The following is a 16699-nucleotide window of genomic DNA, read 5'->3' as shown; positions in this document are numbered from 1 at the left end:
TGCTTATGATTGAATCATATCTAAAATGCTGAGGGCCTCTGTTAGTTATAGACAACAAGAAAGATATTATCTACTACTACTAGTGTCAAAGGATCATGATATTGATGACTGATATTGAATTGATTTTGTTCTGTAAATTAAATGTGAAGAGATGAATAAATTCTTATTTAATGTGTGAAATGAATAAAAGTTGTTTATATATTTTATTAATTTTATTCAATTATATTTGGTTTAAAATAGGTACTGAACTTATTTAATGTTGCAGTATGAACTAATTATTTTTGTTTGAATGATTGAAGTGATTCTATGAGAAATAATTAATATAAAATCATTGTTTTGAAAATTCCATAGTAGTTCCATTTGTCATTCAAGAGTTAGAAATAAAGATTTAAATTGGGACTTATTAAAATATTAGCATGCTATTTACTATATCTAGGATTTGATATTCTTTTAAACAAAGTGTTATAGTCTTATTTCTAGAACACAATCTATCAAATAACTTTTAAATAAAATATGAAAAACAAATAAGCAGAAATCTTACTCTGTTAGATTTTTTAAAACATTAGTTCCTGAAATGTTCAAAATGCACTAACAATTATAGACAGAGTCAAACTGACCCCAAATTTTCCAGAGTTAATTGAAGTTTTGGCATATTATTAAGGATGACAACTCCAATTTTCTTTCCTTCATTCTTTGAAATATTACAAATCGACCACAGCAAAGTAGTCTTTTTACATAGAAACTACTGTAATTTTTATTTTTTTCCCCTAAAGATACTAAGAAATAACAATCAGATGGAAATCTAATGGTCATACAAAGAGCAAGCTAGAGTTACAATGTATTACAATGTTTTTATTTTTGTGCTCAATTGTGTTGGATCACACTCATTTTTTATCTTCTTTTAATTGATAAATCAGCTTCATTTTTACAATAAAAGAAAAAATTTACTATGATCTCAGAGCAACAAAAGAGTTCATACTATAAAATCCAAATAATTGCAATTTTTTTATAGTTAGACATAATGAATACTAACAAAAGAGAATGAAATGCTAATTAAAAATTGAAAGTTATTTTACTTATATGTGTCAGCTTTTTTCAAATATACACAGAAAATAGTAGTGGTTAAAATGTCATTTTTGTCAATATAATTGAACATATCAATTGCAAAACCAATAGAAATCATATGATTATCTCATAAAATACAAAATCCATTCCTATTAAAACACTAGAAAGTTTAGGAATAAATGGAGTTTACCTTAAAATAATAAATAGTATTTATTTAAACCATCAATAACTATTATATGCAATGGGAATAAACTTGGAGCATTTCCAATAAAATCAGGGGGGTGAAACAAGGATGCCCATTATCATCACAACTAATCAATATAATATTAAAATTTCTAGCTGTAGCAATAAGAGAAGAAAAAGAAATTGAAGGAATTAGAATTGGCAATGAGTAACAAAATTTATCTAGAGCAACAAAAGGTCAAGAATAGCAAAGGAACTGAAGAAAAACATGTAAAGGAAGATGGTCTAGCTCTATCAGATCTAAAACTATACTATAAAGCAGCAATCATCAAAATTGCCTGGTCTGGTTAAGAAATAGAATGATGAGGGGCAGCTAGGTGGCACAGAGGATTGAGCACTGGCCCTAGGGTCAGGAGGACCTGAGTTCAAATTCAACCTTAGACACTAAATAATTGCCTAGATGTCTGACCTTGGACAAGTCACTTAATCCCATAGCCCTAAATAAACATAAATAAATTAAAAAAATAGAATAATGGATCAGTGGATTAGGATAGGTTCAAAAGAAACTGTAGTAAATGACTATAGCAATCTACTCTTTGACAAATCCAGAGATGTCAATTTCTGGCATAAGAACTCACTATTTGTCAAAAATTGTTGAGAAAACTGGAAAATAGTATGGCAAAAATTAGGCATGGACCCACATCTCACTCCTTGTACAAAAATAAGGTCAAAAAGGGTTCAGGATTTAGACATAATAGGGGACATCATAGAAAAATTAATAGATCAAGAAATACTCTATCAGATTTATGAAAATTTATGACCAAAAAAGAATTAGAGTACATTATAAACTGCAAAATGAATGATTTTGACTACATTAAATTTAAAAAAAATTGCACTAATAAAATCAATGGTGCCAAAATTAGAAGGAAAGCAGAAAATTGGGAAACAATCTTCACAACTAGGAGTTCTGATAAAGGTCTAATTTCTAAAATACATAGAGAATTCCATTAAATTCATAAGGTTGCAAGTCATTCCCCAATTACTAAATGATCAAAGGATAGGAATAGAGGGTTTTCAAATGAAGAAAAGCTATATATAATCATGGGCAAAAAATGCTCCAAATCATTATTGATTAGAGAAATATGAGGTATCACACCACACGTATCAGATTGATCAGCATGAAAAAAAGGGAAAATGATCAATGTTGGAAAGGTTGTGGGAGGATTGGGACATTGATGCATTGTTGGTGGAGTTGTGAACAGATCCAAACATTCTGGAGAGCAATATGGAACAATGCCCAAAGGGAAATAAAGCTTTTCTTTACCTTTGACCCAGAAATTCCAATTCTATGTCTATATCCAGAAGAAATCATAAAAAATAGGAAAAGTCCCACATGTTCCAAAATATTCATAGCAGCTCTTTTTTGTAGTGGCAAAGAATTGGAAGTTGAGAAGATGCTCATCAATTGGGAATGGCTGAGCAACCTTGATGGGAGCAGCTCCTTGTAGCAACCATATTAGACCAGCTATGGACAATGTTATCCCCATCCAGAGGAAGAAAAACAAAACGAAACAAAACAACCCTTCAGATTCTGATGATCACTTTATAAAAATTATTTCTTATGCAGCTCTTTCCCTTAATGCTAATTCCTCATATGGAAAATGACTAATCTGTAAATATGTTTATCACAACTATGTATATACAATGCTAATATTACTGTTTGCCACTGAGTGGAGTGAAATGCAAAGGAAAAGTGAAAAAAATTTATAATTTAAATATATATATCAATATAAATATATATTTATATATATATAAAATATCTAAAAGGTTTTAAGAATAATAGAGATGATGAAATTGAGGAAAGGGATCATGAATGGATCTACTATATATACATATACATATATATGTATATATACACATGCATATGGATGAAAAAAATTTTTAAATGTCATATTTGAAAACATTTCAAACCATCTTATTTATTTCATTTCCACAGGAATGCGGACATCAGTAATATAAAAGAGTTGACAGGTCAATAAGTCCAAACACAAAGAGATATGTGAGATAGATGGGTTGGCGGCATTTGGTAACAGGTTAAAAAAACACAACTATTTGGATAAGGTGTGTCCACAGGCAAAGAAAAGAGAATGAAGAAGAGAATTTTATGCTGGGAATTAGTTAACTTTTTTTCAGTATTTAACAAATTATTTACCTTCATCCCAGGATTTTCTCCATTTATTGTCATTTCCTCCTTCCAAAAATGTGGGATACTTGAAGAGTTCTTATGTAATTACTTTCAATTCTTAAGTTCTTTGATTTGATGAAAATGTAGTAGACTTGCCATGAGTTGAGAATGTGGGATAACAAAAGAATGAGCAGAGTATTACTTATACTTGTAACTATAAAATGTGAAAATGCCCCAGAGGAAGATTTTCAATAAATCTTCCCTAATGGGAATTCCTTATGAGGAATAATAGAGGATAAGATCCTATAGATTTATCATTATCTGTATCAATGGAATGCTTGTATTTATGTGATCATAAATTAATTGATATAAAACTAATTATTAGAAGGAAAAATTGGGATAGAATTATTATTTAGGTGGAAGATAAAATACTGCACATCCAACTCTTATTTAGCAATTATTTTAATCCAAGAAAAATATTTGAATGATAATAAATGGAACAAAAATTGACCATGCAGAAATTAAATGAAGAGAAATAAGGCTACAGAAAGCAAATATTCACCTCTTCTGTGAGTTCAAGCTACTCTATTCTGAAGTCTTATATTTTAGACCAATCCAAGAAATGATTACTGAACCACCTCCAGTAATATCTGAAAGGTTTTAAGAATAGTAGAGATGATGAAATTGAGGAAAGGGATCATGAATGGACCTAGGAAAGGGATCATGAATGGACCTACAAATTATTGGTGTAAGGAACTCCAGGAGGACAAAACTGACTCTAAAAAGGCAAGTCAGTACTTTTTCTATGATTTATAATCTTGAACTCTCTAAAGTTAAGTGACTTGTCTAGGATCACACATGAGTCAACATGAGTCAAGAGTCAGGACACAAATGTAGGTTCACTACCCCATGTTGTTTTATGGTACAAGATTAATGAAAGATAGAGCTGAGAGTGGAGATTACACATTGCATACATTATACAATTTTCAAAGCAGAGCAGCGAGTGGAGATTATATAAGTCAATTTGTGTTTGATTCTTGGTAAATTCTGTAATGCCTTATTATAGTCAAGGTAAAAGAGCATCAAGAAAAGAAAGCAGTGGTCAAAAAGAGGCAATATGATTTCAAGAAGAACAGAGTCTTGCATTTTAACAATATCTACCTTTTTAACAGGTTTTCTAGATTTTCTGCTCAGGACAATAATATTGATATAATTTCCCAAGAATTCAGAAAGTCATTTTGTATAATCTTTCATATATAGACAGAATGGATGCATGTGGGCAAGCATGATGGTGTGGTTAGAGAGATCTAAAACTGGCTAATTGAATAGATTCCAAAATTAGTTTTTAATAGAATCATGGAGACCTTAAAGAATGTCTTTATGGAGTCTTTCTATACTTGACTCTGCAGTAGTCAACATTATTTTTAATCAATGACTTTGATAAGGCCTGACTAGCAAACTTATCAAATTTGTAGATGACACAATGTTGGCAGAATTAACTATTGCATTGGATAACAGAGTCAAAATAAAAAGGTTAACTAAATTTGCTAAGGTAACACTTCGTAATTTTAATGTGGTTTGAAAGAAATTGAATTTCAAAGTTCAACTTCAAAAGTATAAAAAAGGAGAGATGTAGACAGACAGCAATTCATCTAATAAAGTTCTAAGGATTTAAGTAAGTCATCAGTGTGATATGATAACTGAAAAATGTAAAATGACTGGTTTGAATTAGGAGGAAGAATATTCTAAACATGAGAGTTGATGGTACTTCTGTACTCTGCCCTGGTCATTTCTATAGCAACATTTTATTCAATTCTAGGTTTGACATTTTTGAATGACATTGATTATTAAGAAAATGTCCAGGGGAGGGTATCCAGAATGGCAAAGGTTCTAAGAGCATGATATTTGAAGATTCAAATGGAACTTCCAGCTTAAGGAACTCAATTGTGGCAGAATTCATTGCTTCCTAAAGTAACCCTTTTCATAATTAGGTAGCTCTAATTATTAATATATCCTTATAGGAAATCCAAAATGTAAAACAAAGCAAGTAAACAAAAAATACTCATCAAAATCTTCAAAGAGAAATAACTAGAAAATTTTGTGACCTCTCTGTTACAGAAACCATTGGAAGCATGAATAAACAAACTAGTGGCCCAACAGTATTAGGACCAGAGACAGGCACCTAAAGTCTACATCATTTTATCAAAGGAAAACGCTCTAGAATGAAAAGAGAAACTCCTAAGTTCTTACTAATTTAAAGTCATCTGATTGTCTTGGCTGCTCTGACTGTCTCTTCTGAGTTGTAGGACTAGCAACCAGCAACATTGTGACTTAGAAACTCTGGACTAGATGCAATCCACAACAATCAAACTGATTCCCTGAAGACTAGTGTTCTTTAAACCTAGAACAACAGGTGAAGAGGTGCAGAAGGTAAGGTATTTTGATAGAAAACTTTCAGTACTCTATGAACAGGCACAGCATCAGAGGCAGAAGTCATATTAGAAGCTCAGGTAATTGAATTCAGGACCAGTAGGATCTGATATTCCAAATCAAAGGTCAGGGAGAACTCAAAACATGAATCTAGAAGTTCTCAAACTGGGAAGTGAAGTCAAAGATGTGAATAAACAGAAGATGACACTGATCTCTGTGAAAAAAATTTACATGTCAAGAGAATCCCCAGAGGCACAGCCAGAAAGGCAACAAGATTTACAACAAACAAAATCAGAGCCTCAAACAATGAGTCACTTATATGGAAGAAATAAAATGAAACATTACAAAGAGAATAACTTGGCCACAAGAATTAAATACTTTGAAAAAATTAAGCCAAAGATTATGGATTGAAATTATAAATGAAATAAAAGTTCTGAGAGGAGAATAATTAACTTTTTTAAAATATGGAAACTAAGCTCATGCAAACAGAGACCTGAATATAACATGGGAAGATTTGATTGAAGGAACTTTTGGGTTTTAGAAAAGAGATTTAGTAAATGCATAATAACTATTTTCAAGTAGCTGCAGAACTTCGGTTTGAGAGAGAGACTTGTTTTCTTATTTGCAGAGTATAGAATTAAGAGCAAATGGTGGAAACTGAAGAAAGAACATGTTTGGGGCTCACTTTAAGGACAAATTTACCAATACTTAGAGCTATTGAATTATGAAAAGAACTGCTTTGAAAAGCAGTGAATCCTGCTTCACTTGAGTTCCTTGAGCATAGGTAGGATAACCACTTGCAAAGGATAATCTGAGGGACATACTTGTACAAGTACAGTTTGGGCTAGAGGTCATTTGCGTTTGATTCCAGTTCTAGATTGTCTGAGTTTATTGTCTGCATTTGGATTAGCACAGTTGCAATGTTCCAAGATCTGTCATATACTCAAAAATCGACTTTATATCTTTGCTATGGATGAATGGAAGAGAACATCTATCACCTATTATGGAAAGTTTGAACTTAGAATGAAACCATAGAGTCAACATTCATATGAATTTCCCATAATTTACAGATGAGCTGCCAGCATTCCCTCAGATAAATAATCAGTGACATTTTTATACTTTATCAGCAACTACTAAACTATGTTTAGCAATAGTGTCGGTAACATATTAAGTCCACCTCTTCAGAGGATACTATGCTAAATTGCCACCTTTCACACAAGGAGAGTAAAAGGTCTACCAAAAGTAAATAGTCTAACAAAAGTAAAAAGTCTACCAAACCTTTCTGGTGTTCTTAATATCTAGCATAATGTACGATGTTAAATGGACTCCAGAGAAGCAATAGAACTTGGAGCAAACCGTAAGTCCTTTTTCAGCTATTGAATATTTTGCTGTGCCCCTGGGACCAGTTTGGTGATGGACTTTATCACAGACTTATCAGCATCCTGAAGGTATACCATACAAATTGTTTCAGTCTATCATTTCTCTAAACCAAGCTTTCTAACTCTTTACCCAGAGCTATTGTTAGCACTCTTAACTGTGTTTCCTATTGTAAGCACATCTAGGTGACTTCCATAGATGAGATAAAAAGATAAATTACTTCAAGATTCTCCTTAATTTTATTTTAAATTTGGTAATCTCTCTATGGTAGTTATGTATATGTCTGTACTTGAGCTGAAATTAAGATTAAAAAAAGAATAATTACTTTCAAACAAGTTTAAAAGAGAATCTAAAGCATTGAGACCATTCCAGAAATGAAGATTACTATATAGTCAATGATGATGTCTATTTAGTTAACAATATAAATAAAATTGCCATTAGAATTTCCTCATGAGTCAAACTATAACCTTGCTTAACTGTTTTAATAAATGAATTTTTACCTCTTGTAGAGGAATATATCTATTTCAGGAGAAAAAACCCATAAGGAAACTTTGGTGAAGCTATTAAAAGCCTTGAAATCATCTCCAAAAATTATTTCAGCTAATGGTTATTAAGAAAATAAAAGATACAGAATTCTGGACAAGTGTTGACAGGTATCTAAAAGAGCTGTGTATTTGGATAGGAGGGATATTAAACCATACCTGATCATGTCTATCAGAAAGCTAGGTTAGATTTATGAGAAATAAGCACATGCTATATATGAAGTTTATATGCTATATATCTTCCGTCAATTGGAATCGGTATGATTTGACCTGACTAGTGTCCACTGAAATTACTTTTCTAGAAGCCTGAAGGAGGAAAGTTCCTAGGTAATGGTGGGCTTCTTTAAAGACAAATGAGGACAAAGTCTCCCTAGTAATGTTTAAAGTTCAAGGTCTTTGTATTTGCTTTCCTTTCCTCCTACATTCCAGGACAGGAACTTTGGTTTCCAGGCACTCTCAACAGAATGTTGAATACCTTTGCTTCTGAGAGTTTGTGTTACATGATGTAACAATCACTGAGTTGCAAACATCAGTTTGCCTAAGTCATTTGGGCAAAAGATGGTGTGACAGTAAGCTTCCATGTATTGAAGAAATTGATAAATTAATCTAGTCCATCTTATGGGTGATATGGTTCTTTAACAATAGATGTTCTTCAAGGTTCTATTCTGAGCCTCTTTTCTTCTCCTTCTACACTACTTCAATTGGATTTTCCAATAAGTTGCCAAGACCTATGGATTTTATTTCAGTAGCATCTCTCAAAAATGCCCCTTTCTCTTCTCTGACACTGCCCCCACTATACCTGTCCTACTGTTATAGCTTAATTGCTTATCTCATATCTATCTCCACTCTAATTCACCCTCCATTCAACTATCAAAGTAATTTCCTTTAAGTGCAGGTCTGATCATGTCACTAGGATACTCAATAAACTCCAATAGCTTTCACCTTCATAATCGACTACAAAATGCTCTATTTGGCATTCAAAGCCCTTCATAGCCCAGTCCCTTGCTACTTATTTCCAGGTTTCTTATACCTTACTTCCTCAAATAGACTTTGATCCAGGGACATTGAACTCCTAATTGCTCCATGAACAAGTGTCAGAGCTCTAAACATTTTCTCTGACTGTCCCCCATTTCTGAAAAAGTTCTCTCTCCTCAGTTTCACCTATTTACTTTTCTCGCTTCTTTTAAGTCATAACTAAAATCTTACCTTTTATCTTTAATCTTATCTTCATATAAATATATATCTTGCTTTTTATCCTATATATATTGCCTTTTTATACTATATCTATATCTGTATCTGTATCTGTATCTGTATCTGTATCTGTATCTGTATCTGTATCTGTATCTGTATCTCTATCTCTATCTCTCTGTCTCTGTCTCTGTCTCTATCTCTATCTCTCTCTCTATTTCTCTCTATTTCTGTCTCTATCTCTATCTCTCTCTCTTTGTCTCTATCTTTCTCTATCTATCATCTATCTATCTATCTATTTGTCTGTCTGTCTGTCTATCATGCTTTGTATATATTTGTTTGTTTTCCCCCCCGCTTTAGATTTGAATTCCTGAAGGGCAGGGACTATGTTTTGTCCCCCTTTTTTTTTATGCTCAGCATTTAGCACATATCAGGCAATTAACAAGTATCTATTGATTAATTAATTAATAGTTTATAAAATCACAGGACTTTAGAATCTTAGCTTTAAACAACATCTTAAAGTTTATTTACTGTAATAACTAATGCCTGGATCTCTTCCAAAACATTTTCCCCAAATTATTCATCTTTTAAAAGTTTGCATCCAGTGACAGGAAACTCACTACCTCATTGGGCAATCTGTTTTATTTTCAGATGTGCCTTTGTCTATCTCTGTTTCTTTGTAATGAATCTAAATCTGTCTTCCTACAATTTCCACACATTGATACTATTTTTGCTTTCTAGGTCATACAGAATAAACCCTTCAACTATTTCAAGACAGATATTATGCCCCCTCTAATTTTTCTCTTCAGGCTAAATATTTCAAGTTCCTTCAATCATTCCTCGTATGGCATGCTTTCAAATTCTTTCACCATCCTAGTCACCTTTTGCAAGACTTACCCCTTCAATGACACTGACTTGCTCAAAAATTTAAATATAAAATTTAGCATAATATGCCAGATATAGACTGATCAGAGCTTATGATGGAGCTATTATCTACTTTTTTCTGAAAATGATATTTCAGTAAATGTAGCTCAAAATGGTTTTGGCCATTTGGGCAGTCAAATCACACAGTTTAATCATACTGATACTTTCAATTCATTACAACATCCATGATTCTTTCAGAGGAATGTTATCTACTAACTTCTACTTCTATCAAATTCTAGTGAAGCTAAGCTTCCAAACAAATGCAAGATTTTTTAATATCTCTTTTATGTCTCTTATCTGGAGCATTATTTCAGATTTTGAAAACTTTTGGGATCTTGTACCTTTTAATAATTATCTATCCATCCAAATTTTTGTCAATCACACAAATAAACTTATTGTGCATTTTGTCCAAATCATTTTAAAATTAATTTTTAATTAATGAGCATTTCTTTTTCCATGCTCAAAATCTTCCTCCTTCCATTAAAAAAGGGAAAAAAGGAATCTCATAATAAATATGTACACTCCGGCAAAAAAATTGCTTACATTAAAAATGTATTTCAAATTCTGCCTTTAGTATCCATCATATCAGGCATGAAGTGAATATATATAATAGTTCATCATAGTTTCTCTTGTATTCTGATTGGCCATTGCTTATGTCACTTAAAAATTATCATTTTATAAATTATTATATTAGCTCTACTCACTTTTCATTAGATGAAACAAGCATTTTGGGGTGTTTCTGAAACCCTCCCTTTCACCACAATATAAAATAGTATTACATTTCATTCACATAGGATAATTTGTTCACCCATCTCTCAAATGATAGGCACATCTTTTACTCTCCAGTTCTTTGCCTTTACAAAAAAAAAGAACTGCTGCAGATACTTTCACATACATGGGTCCTTCATCTCTCTAATCTATAAGCATATGGAAATAACATCTTCCTAAAATCTGTATATACTATGTCAGTAACATTTTTCTGATGTCTTAATTTAATAAGCCTGTGAATAGATGATGAAATGTCTTGTATTATGTTCAAATAGTGCTAGACTCAGTATCAGTAATATTTGAGTTCACATACTACCTCAGAAAATAGTGTTGTAACACTAGCTATGCAACTTAAATTTTCTTTGGCTCAGTTTCTTCATCTGTAAAATAGGGATAATTACAGCACCTATCTTATAGGTTGCTGTAAGAATCAAATTATATAACATATAAAGTGATTTTTAAATCAAAACACTATACATATTCTCTTACCATCATTATTATTTTAGTATTATTATCATGATTAATTACAAAATCCATGCTAGCTCTTTGTGCTTACCATTAGTCAAGTGTTATCAAATAATCTAATGATGTATTCTAGAGTTTTGCTAAGGGTCAATCTCTAGTATACCAAGTCATAAATTTCAGGTTTCACCTCCTTCCTATTTTTGGACATCTGAATATCATTTACAACTCAGCAATAATTGTAAATTTTTTAATACATGAATATGATTTATTTCTGTCAGGATAATTGAGTTAATTAGGAATATCTATGAACCCCCTTTTCACCATTTACCTATCTTTTGCTCCACTTCCCTCTTCAATATATTATTCCAAATCTTTCTAGAATAAAGATAATTTTCTGTAGCAGACATCAAAGTAAAGTATATATATATATATCGAATAGTTCCACTTCTTAAGGCTGTCATTCTCCAATTATAACTATCTACCCCCAAGCAGCAGATTTATCCTTCCCTATATCTCTTTTTTCCCTGAACAAACCTTAAAAATCTCTGCTATATTTTAAGCACTCAGCACAGTTTGTGGCACATCATAGATAGAAGTACAATTTATGTTGGTAAATTTACTTTGAAGTATTTCAAGCCAGACCACCAAAACATCTAAGCAAACTTAAGAGGAAAGAGATTTTTTTTAAAAAAGTAAAAACTAACAACTTCAACAATTCAACATTTTACTCTTCTGGTTTCCAGTAATGAACACTGGTTTATTGATGAATTCAATGATTTGTCCATGGAAGTTCTATCTTTGGTAAAGTATAAAAACCTTTTCATCACACTCACTTAGAGCACATTTTGTGCCCCCCTAAAACTCTACCTCTACCAGTTGATTCACTTGAGTATACCATGTATACCTCTGCTGCCTTTTTAACCTTCCATTTTCCATATTTCTATCTGACTGCCTAGGAGCACTCCACTCTGATGCTGAACTCCTAAGGATGTTGATAACTTACATAAATTCATTTGTCAATGATAAGTAAACTCACATCCCACTTTCTCAGTAACTCTGAACTCCTAGATGTTGCTGTTTTTTCACTAACTACTCTATTACCCTTACCCTAACTCTCCCAGGCAATTTGGGGAAGTTAAGAGGAACAGGAAAAAGGACTTTCATTCCAAAACTTTTGGAAAAGCTAGTCTCCCCCTTAGCTTTCATAAAGACAGACAGAGAGAGAGAGAGAGAGAGAGAGAGAGAGAGAGAGAGAGAGAGAGAGAGAGAGAGTCTGTGTGTGTGTGTGTGTGTGTGTGTGTGTGTGTGTGTGTGTTTTAGAACTAAATATAAGGAAAATCCTTTGAAGTCTCTACCTTGATGAAAAAATGTTTGTGTATATATTCAGATCTACTTTGCAAATAGCCAAGTAGATATATTGCAGGATCATCCATTTTTCCATGCTCTCAAATCCCATTCATAAAGTCTCAGGACAACCTGAATTTTTTCTAAATAAAACATATGGAATTATTCCACTAGGTTGGGGTTTGGGGAGAAAATGAGGTTGAGGAATAACTTCCTTCCCAGACCCTTTTTTGTATAGAGTATGGTCAGATTGAGAGACTTGGACAATCCCAGAGAATGATTGAGGTTTAAGGCCATGCTTTTGTTCTCTGATATCCTCCTATATTTAAGAGAACGGCCAGGTTGTAGTAGCTATCTTTGGGACTGATGTTATTGCTCTCAGAGGGGGAAATTATAGACTGCAACTACTCAGTTTTGAGAGCAGTGATTTTTAGAGATGGAGCTGTCAAATTTCCCCAGAAGGCAGTCCTTTATTTAGGTCAGGGTGTCCAGCTGGGACTGGAGAAAGAGGTCTGTTTTAGGGTGCTAAATAAGCTTCTGCAATGCTAACTGGGAAAAATAATCACCTTCCCTCCCTTGTTTAGGAAAGTATCTACTATCCCATTCCTTTTTCAAGTTGCACTTCTTGCTTCCCACTTAAAATAAAGACAAATTAATGAAATTAAATATTGTAACAAAATAAAGATTTTTAAAAAAATTAAAAAAGAAAAAAAAATCAAGGTAAAGATTAAAGGCAAAAATAAGGCTTAAAAAGTTAAGCAAGTCCTTGGTCCCCACTAAAAAGACTAATAACTGCTCATAGGTGCCCTAGGGCAAAGGAAGAGAACACAATTGTGGAGATTTCTTCATTTACTTCCTAAAAGAGGCTTGGTCAAAGGTTAAGGTTCCCAGTCACAGTGCCATGGGTAGTGAGCCTTAGGGAGTCACAATATGCTCCTGATTCAGGTCAGAGGTTTGCCTTGGGAAAGGAGAAATAGACTATAATCAGGCAAGACCTGACTTAGAAATGTCCAAATTCAGCCCCATGAGGATCCAGGAGAGACACCAAACTACAGTCTTCTCTTCTTAGTATCTCTATTTAACTGCTTGACAATGAAAGGTAAAAAGTTTAATTCCATAAGAAAAGAATGGTTATTTTAAAGAATGGGTAAATTCTCATGGAAAATAAATATTCCTTAATTTAAATTGTATTTATATAAGTTCCCAAAGAATAAGTGAATCAAGACAGCAAATGGGCAAGACTGAGATTCCTGGTATTGACCTTAACTTTATGGTTTGGAGTAAGTCATTTACTATTTTGCATCAGTTCTCATATTTGTAAAATTAGAATAGCATGGATTTTAACTAGTAATTTGCATATTGAATTCATAGCATTGTTGAATTCTTAGATTATTTTCATATATGTCTCCATTATTCATATATATATAGGTCTATACGTACATCCATATTGGAAGTGAATTAGAGATCTATTCTACCTGCATTTTACAAATGAGGAAACTGAGATCCCCAAGATGAAATAAGTTTTTCAAGTTCACACATGAATAGGACAAAACTTCATATTTGAACTCAGATCCTTTTGACTGATATAACATTCTTTTCACTACTCTTTCTCGATTATGGGAACTCAAGTTTCCATTTGTATAGTTTCCTGATGACTTAATTCTGTTCACTTTTATTAAGTAACTATTGCATACAACGACTTTTTTGCTAAGGTGGTTAGGATACAAAACCAAAAATGCAAACTCTCCTAGACTTCAGGGAGTTCATATTAAAAAGGTAGAACCATATACTCAGAGAAATAAATGAAAGGAAATATGGAGAGAATACCAACAGGAGGATCAGAAAAGGTTTCCATTGGGAGACCATATTTGACATAAACTTCCAAGGAAGTTAAGGATTTTAAGAAGTAGAGGTGAAGAGACAGGTCATTATAAAAAAATATAGGGAAGTCTATGCAAAGGCAAAGAGGTCAGAATATATTGCAGAGACAGTAATTGGGCCAATTGGGACTATTAGATGTGTGAAGGGAATTGCATTCCTTTACCTCAGAACATACTGCTAAGAACTCAATTCACCCAAATATCAGGCCATTATTCTAATCATCTACACTATTGATCTTAATATCAATCTAAATAATTCTTTCTCTTCTGGTATTTAAACCAAAATTTACAGTATTTTCATCTTTCTTACTAGTTGTCACTTGGCCAAACTATTCATCTTTTCCTCCTTTAATCTTTCCTTATAAGTCAGTTGATCTATTCCCTTAGTCATTTTTTGTCTCTTCTCTCTGAACTTCTTCCAATCTGTCTCTATTCCTCTGCTTCAGAGACAACCAAAATGATATGAAGCTTTGATGCTGTTCATCAGAATTGCATAGAGAAGGTTATCACCCATGTGTTTCATGATGTCATGGTTCTTTGCCTGGGGCTCCAAGTAACACTGGACTTTTATATATGTTATTGAAATAGTGGCCAGATCCTTTTAGTGCACAAGCAACTTACTGCTAGGGAATAACAGTCATGATTAATGAAAATCAAGTAGACAGACTAAAAGAAATTACACATATTAAAGTTTTCCTTTATAGTCTCTTTCTGTTAGGATTTCATAGGACACTGTGTTTGAAGTTAATTTACTTCAGGTAGGTGCATTTGTTTCCAAAGCCTGCTGCTAGGAAAGAAGGGAGATGGCTATAGGAAAGGTATTGTTAAATGTGTTTAGGAAAATATAGTTTTCAGACCTAAATGGAGTTCTAGAAAAACTCATCTTTTACATGTATGAGTATGTAGAAAACACTCAGTTTTATCTTTTTTCACTTTATATTATAAAGTGAAATTATGGAAATTATAGAAGGTAATATAGTACAATGAAAAAGCACTTGTTATATAGCCAGAAGAACTAGCTTCAAATTCTGCCTCTGTTTCATACTACTTTGTGTATCTGACTGGAAGTCAATGAATATCCTTGTTTTTTTTGTTGTTGTTGTTGATGTTTTTTTGGTTGTTTCTTAAACATCTGTAAAATTAAGGGTTGGTCATTGGAAAAATAGTGTTTATGACACAGTGGAAAGATTTCTGGGTTTATTTTCAAAATAGTCTGGTCTGCTTCTTTGTTATGCCTCCTAATGTCTTTGTGATATTGGTCAAGTCCATTAATCTTTCTGGTCCTCAATTTCCTCATCTGTAAAATGAAAGACTGAACTATATGTCCTGGGAAATTTATTTCTCCTTTGAGACTATGGTCCAATGACTGTATCATTGGGTGATTTCTGCAATTTCTGATACTGAAAGTTTTCCAGGTGTATACATACATGTATGTGCATACATGTATATCTGTACAAATATAAACACACATACATAATGTTCATGTGTTACGTGTTTACTACATAATGTAACATCTTAAATGATTAAAGTAGTACTGGCTTGTTTATTTTTCATTTATTTTGCTATTTGTGTGTCCTGGAAATTAGGGAAGGGAAACAATTATATTATTTTTTAATCAATAATTAGTTGCCTATAGAATCTTCAAGAATGTTTATACTGCCATTTGATTGTTTCTATCATGTTCAACTATTCATGAGCCCATTTGAGGGTTTTCTTGACAAAGATACTAGAATGATTTGTTGTTTTCTTCTTCAGCTCATTTTACAAGTGAGGAAACTGAGTAAAATAGGGTTAAGACTTACCTAGCTTGCACAGTAAATGTCTGAGACCAGATTTGAACTCATGTACTAATCATTGTATCACATAGTTGTCACTTTTTTAACCTACAATATCATTTTTATATGGATATGATTATTGATATCCTACCTTTCATTCTTAGGTAACCCTCAAATATTGATTCAGCTTATACAGGACAATGTCCTCTGTAATATCATATTCTTCACCATTGTCAGAGAGCATGGTGCTGTAGAAGGAGTACCCGACTTAAAACTTGGGAGATATATGTGTAAATTTTACCTCTTCCTTTTACTACACAATCTATTGCAAGTCATATAACTTGATGTGTCTTGGACAGTTTTCTATTATTTTATAATATGTGACTTCTAACTCTACCTTTAACTTCCTGAGGAAGAGTAGGACCCTGCCCTGGCAATGCTTAGTGAACCAAACAAACTCTAAGGCAGTAGGAAACATTCAGTTACCTCAACAAGTCCATTCACATTCTGGATCCTCCCACCACAAAAGAAACTTGGGCACTTTCCATCCTGACCCTCTTCCTTGTTCTATAT

The sequence above is a fragment of the Macrotis lagotis genome, chromosome 6, assembly GCF_037893015.1.
Source record: "Macrotis lagotis isolate mMagLag1 chromosome 6, bilby.v1.9.chrom.fasta, whole genome shotgun sequence".
NCBI lineage: Eukaryota > Metazoa > Chordata > Mammalia > Peramelemorphia > Peramelidae > Macrotis > Macrotis lagotis.
Note: the sequence above shows the minus strand (reverse complement) of the source record.